General features: G+C 36.6%; 1 long non-coding RNA gene across 1 annotated transcript in view; it reads left to right on the forward strand.

The window, feature by feature from the left end:
• LOC128247669 (uncharacterized) overlaps positions 1-2654 on the forward strand; it is a 6081-nt gene extending 3427 nt beyond the window's left edge. Inside the window, exon 4 of the long non-coding RNA XR_008264027.1 lies at positions 2381-2654. This is a non-coding gene — a long non-coding RNA (uncharacterized LOC128247669). The remainder of the gene's footprint in view (positions 1-2380) is intronic.
• Positions 2655-6474: the final 3820 nt, after the last annotated feature.

Raw genomic sequence — 6474 nt, forward strand, 5'->3', positions numbered from 1 at the left:
TGTATGTATGTATGTATGCATGCATGCATGTATGTATGTATGTATGTATGTATGCATGCATGCATGTATGTATGTATGTATGTATGTATCTGCGTGTATGTATGTATGTATGTATGTATGTACGTACAAAGTTTGTGTCTGTACCCAGTACGCTTCGCAATCGTAAGGTAGTGACCAATAAGAAATGGCCGGTTTAAAAATAATTAGGAGTGGCTGTGTGGTAAGTAGTTTGATTCCCATCTACATGGTTCTGGGTTCAGTCCCACTGAGTGGCACTTCGGGCAAGTGTCTCCTACTATATCCTCGGGCTGACCAAAACCGTCTGAGTGGATTTAGCAGAGGGAAACTCTGTGTGTGCGTCCGTGTGCATGCGTGTGTGTGCGTGTGCGTGTGTGTATATATATATATATGTGTGTGTGTGTGTGTGTGTGTGGTTTGTCTGTCTTTGTACCTCCCCACTGTCGCTTGACAACTGATGTTGGTGTGCTAACGTCTTCGTAACCTAGCGACTCGGCAAAGAGAGATTGATAGTATAAGTACTAGGATTACAAAGAATAAGCCATGGGCTCGATTTGTTCGAGCAAAAGCGGTGCTCCAGCATGGTCAAAGTCAAATGAATAAAACGAATAAAATAAGGAAGATTCCTGTGTTGGATTTGCTCCATCAAACTCTTGAATATTGGAATAAATCAGACATTTACGATGTTCAAAATTCTACTACCATAACGGGAATAGAAAATAAAACACACAAAATATGTAGATATAAATCTTTTATGTAGTGAATAAGGTTGGACAAGTGGTTAGGGTATCATATTCACAATAGTGAGATCGTAGTTTCAATTCCTGAATCGGGTAGTGCGTAGTGTTTTTGAGCAAAATACTTCATCTCGCCACTCTGCAATCAGTTCGACACCTCACACGTTGTAGACTGTGCACCTGTTCAGGCCTCGTTGATGTGATGGAGAGGGTGAGATTTTGTACGGAACATGCATTTGAACACTATAAATAAATCGTTTCTGTGCAGGACGGTCCGTGAAAGCTGAACGCAATAAGACGTCTTCGACAAGAGGGCAGAACAACTTCAAAGGGATTCATAAACAACATCTACTAATAAACGAGACAATATATTCTTTTCTACCCTAGGCACAAGGCCCGAAATTTTTTTATGGGGGAGGGGGGAGTCGATTAGATCGACCCCTGTACGCAACTGGTACTTAATTTATCGACCCCGAAAGGATGAAAGGCAAAGTCGAACTCAGCGGAATTTGAACTCAGAACGTAAAGACAGACGAAATACTGCTAAGCATTTCGCCCGGCGTTCTAACGTTTCTGCCAGGTCGCCGCCTTACCAAGACAAGATATTAGAAGTCTATTGGCAGAGATAGAATAAGACTGTAATTTATAACAACTACTTCGAGAAACAGTGACAAGTAGTGTATTACTATGATACACAAAACATTAAAATGTGATTGTTCCAAGTAGTTTCCTATTTTGCTTTCTGGTTCTTGTCCCTTTAAATTGTGTGTTTGGAAGGACTATGTTTAATCAAATAAATTCTATAGACGATATTAAGATATACTTCAACATACAGAGGCAAAAACCATTTCAAAATGATAAATCTTTGCAACTGCTGTGATATGTTTATCACTCACCAGCGCTAGAGAACCGGTGTTGGTGTGTATACGTCCTCGAAATTTAGAGATACCGCTAAGCATTTCGCCTGTTTTTACGTTCTCAGTTCAAATTCCGCCGAGGTCGACTTTGCTTTTCATCCCTTCAGGGTCGATAAATTAAGTACCAGTTGCATACTGGGGTCGATGTAATCAACTTAACCTCTTTGTATGTCTTTGTTTGTCTCCCTCTTGTGGGCAGTAAAGAAATAAGAAACGTTAGCACACCGGGCGAAATACTTAGAAGTATGTCGTCTGTTTTTACGTTCACCACTGCAGCGTGCCAAAGATCCCAGCAATGCCGTCGCGCTTCAGGATCAGTTATTGCAACAACCGGGTTTCAGGGACCCACAGTTTTTTACTTGCCCCACGCTAAGTATTAGCAACATTTATTTTTTTAAATTTCCCTGTCACTGTCCACATCTGTTTGTGAAATTCTGGATATATATTTATATACTTAGTTGTTAACAAATTCGAAAAAATACGCTTACCAATCGCTAATAGAACAAAAAAATATGAGACGTGGTATTTGTTTCCAGTCTGCATGTTGTGATTTCAAATCCCGCCAGATTCTTTGGTTTCTATCGACGTCGATAACATAAACACCAGTATCCTCTAATCGCTTTCCCTGAAAATTCCTTACCTTCTCTCTTAATGAAATACCATAATTTAATAATAATTTTTATTTCCTATTATATTTTTTATTTACAGTAGCCATGTGAAGAGAGCTGCTTGTACAATGGGGTCCTGTGGAAAAGGCGTAGTGCTTCCTTGCTGCCCTGGTTATAAATGTGAATGTGATGATGCAGGAAATAAATGTATGTGTAAACAATGAGAAAATATAAAAACCATAACCTACAACTATGAATTTTCAACAACCCGATGTTAGTTGGATGATCGTATCTAATATCTAAAATATTTATGGTATTAATCCGTCAAACTTTAAAGAAATTCCAAGGAAATAAACGTATTAAATAATGACAAATTCTTAGTGCTTTATTCTTTGCAGTGCAATTTGTTTTTAATTTATCGAACGGTAACAAATTCTCAGTGCATTGTTCTTCGCAGTCTCACACGATATTATTGTTAACAAAATATTCTCCAGTTCAAATTTATATTTAAATACAAAGAAACAGGGGAAAAGAGAGATAAGAATGGAAAAGAGAGAAATAAAAAAATCGGTAAAGCAATATAAGATGGAGCGAGAGGGTTTGATGGACCACATACCCCAGAACAAATGGTGGGCTCAGCCGCGCCATGCGCTGATGATTGTGTCACAGAGAATGGCCAGCGACACTCGACGCAACAGCCACGTCACATCTCGGGGATCATTTATCCAATGGGCCATATTTATCCCTACCTTGGGGATGAAATCGGAATCCTAGAATTCCTGAGGTCTCGACAGTGACCGGCACTGTATTTATTGAATTTACAGCTTCATCGAGTGTTTGATATGGAATGTTTTCAACAACGTTTTCCCGTCCTTCATTAAAGTGCCCTAACTTGGTCCCAGATAGTGGAATACTTTACTTTTCTTAGTTCATCAGACTGTAAAGTGCAAGCTACTTTTATCCATTTTCCAAATCTGTCTTTATCCATCCAAACTAGTCCATGGATGGTATTTCTCTTCATTTCTTCTTTGCCAGAGTTTTTGTCCTCAGTACATCAGAACCCGAATCGGGTCATAACATTTCTCAGAATGTTTTTTGTTCTAAGTACATAAGAACCTAAGAAAATACTTAAGTAATCCTACTTTTCTTTAGGCCAGTGGTTCACATCGATGTTAATTTTCTCTCTTCTTTTTTTCTTTATCTTTCGATTTAGATTTATATTCTTTACCATGTTAGGAAGAAAAGGCATTTCGTTTATATTCTCAATAAATGAAAACTTGTAACCTTCTTTATGTCAATTTCTAATTAAGAATTGATGAAAGTGTAATATATTATGATTTCGATCAGCAATCAAGCGTTTTGCGATCTCAGATATCAGCTGAATAACTCAGTTACAAATCCCGTCCTTAATGTAGAACTTGTTTGAAATCCATTGTAAGCTGTGATGCAAATATACGTTATGACCCGATTTTTCTTATTTAATAATCTGTAACATAACGTCCCGAAGGAAACTGTCATGTAACTTCATGACACACAGATGTCGCTTTGACATTCATTGAGGACATTGACGTAACTGAGAATATAAATTTGAAATTGTTTGAAATGACTTTTTCTAATTACTTATCATTATTCTTCCACACAGGTGTTCGAGCTACATGAATTAGTAATTTATATAAGATATGATTAATGTGATGAGCTTCAATATTACTAATTCATGTAGCTTGAACACCTGTGTGGAAGAATAATAAGGAGTAGCAGTTAGAAGAAGTCATTTCAAACAATTTCAAATTCATATTCTCAGTTAAGTCAATGTCCTCATTGAATGTCAGAGCGACATCTGTGTGTCAAGAAGTTACATTACAGTTTTCCTCAGGGATGTTAGGTTACAGATTATTAAATATGCAAAATCGGGTCATAACACATCTTTGTATCACAGATTACAATGGATTTTTAACAAGTTTTGCATGATGAGCAGGATTTGGGATTGAGTTCTTCGCTGATATCTGAGATCGCAAAACGCCTGCCTGCTGATCAAAATCGTAATATATTACACTTTCAACAATTTTTATTTAAAAATCGGCAAAAGGAAGGTTACAATCTTCCATTTATTAGGAACATAAACGAAATCCCTTTTCCTCGTGACATGGTAGAGTATCGAAATCTAAATTGAAACATATAAAGAAAAAAAAAAATGAGATAGGAAACAGTGAAGTGAACCATTGGCCTAAAGGAAAGTAGGATTTCTTAAGTATTATATAGTATATATATATTAAGTAGGATTCTTTAAGTATTACATATATATATATATATATATATATATATATATAAGGTGATAAACTAAGGAAAGGATTTCCTTCAAAGGGGTGTGTAAAACATCCAATTACCTATACTACAGTTGAATACTTCATAAATATGGGTATAATGAAAATTACAAACAATAAATTTAAGATTCAACTGACAAACCAATAATTTATTTATATTATAATATAACATAATATAGTGATCTTTTATGTTATATTATATCGTATAATATTCATAGTATATTATGTTATATCATAATATAAATAAATCATTGTATTGTCAGTTGACTCTTATCGTTCTATTTAATTTATTGTATATATATACGTGAAGTATATTTGCCACTTAAATGCGGCTAGCCCCTAAGGGTGAATGCTACTGTAGCTTATAGCCCCAGGAGAACACCTCCAGCTGGCTATTGACACACTTTCTGTGCCCTACTAGTATTTGCAAAGGGAAGTCATCCTTCCCATCGTCGACCTCACAGGATACGCACGGACTCGAGTTTCTGGGTATTTACCTTTCGTAAGCGCACGACAATCACCGGTCTTCGATGCGAAGGAGTCCCGATGCAAATACATATATATCCTTTTTCCAGTGACGAAATTTCAGAGATTTATTATTGATTGTTTACACTTTTTCGAGATCAGATCATATGCAATTAACCAGGAAACATTCTCCGTAGGTTTTGGCAAATTGCATAACGCGAAGACACCCCATAGTTGGATATTGGTAAAAGAGGCTGACATTCTGCGGAAATCACTAATATGTATATTCAAATGCTCTCTGGACTGTCAGATTGACATACGACGAATCTTGTTGCCCACAGTGAAACCACAGTGTTAGCAGAAAACTATAGGCCCATTAATTGCCTAAAGATTATGTACAAACTGAACGCATGCTGCAGCAAATCATTCCCGCAGTACTATTTCGAATCCAACGACATATTGACGGATGAACAGGCAGGTTGAAAGAATCGGGTGTGAGGATGGGTGGACCAACTTTTCATAAAGAAAACTGTACTGTTTGAAGTGGAAAAAGATGAACCAGAAGAGGATGGCAACGGTATGGCTTGATAGTGGGGAACTCTATTCATCATGATGTTATGTCTCTTTTGAAGACATTGCACATGGGATTAAAAGCTATCCAAAAATGTCAGGGTACTACCGACCTATGCAACTCGACGATATCTCCAAAGAAATTATAAATAAAATGTCATTCAGGAAAAATAGATTCTCCTGGAATATATATGGAGAAATCCCCCGTTATTGAATACCTACAGAGACATTAACATGAGGAATACTGGTGGAATATTCCCTTCAAAACCCCTGGTAATGTAAACATAACCGGTCAGATATTGTTCTTTGGTAGAGACACGTAAAAGAATGTACCATCACAGATGTCTTCAGTCCTGTTGATGTGAATATCTCTTTGAAAACCAAAGAAGAAGGAGAGGATAATACTGAAAAACTGCTGCTAAGCCTCAGCTTCTACAAACAGATAATAAATTCCCGTTTATACTAATATTAATTGGTGCACTTAACTTTTTGAGTAGATGCCTAACAGAAAATCTGCATAAGGTTAGGTAGTCAGAAATGAAATATACTAGCAAACTCGCTAATTACAAATATAATCTGTAAGTGCAAGATTGAACATATGAAGGGAATTTCGTCTACCACACTTGTTGAGATGGTATTGTTCGGCCCGGTGCAATAGCAGAAGAACTTGTTCGTTGATGATCTTTTTCTAGCATATTGGATGTCCACCTAGTGGTCATCCTTTCTTATACGCATGTACTACAATTCTTCTGAATTATCAGATTTTTTTATATTCTAGACCACTGGTTTTAAATTGAAATTAATATTCAATCTGTCAGCCAGCCTCAGTATATATATA

This window comes from Octopus bimaculoides, chromosome 4 (genome assembly GCF_001194135.2).
Source record: "Octopus bimaculoides isolate UCB-OBI-ISO-001 chromosome 4, ASM119413v2, whole genome shotgun sequence".
In the NCBI taxonomy this organism is placed as follows: domain Eukaryota; kingdom Metazoa; phylum Mollusca; class Cephalopoda; order Octopoda; family Octopodidae; genus Octopus; species Octopus bimaculoides.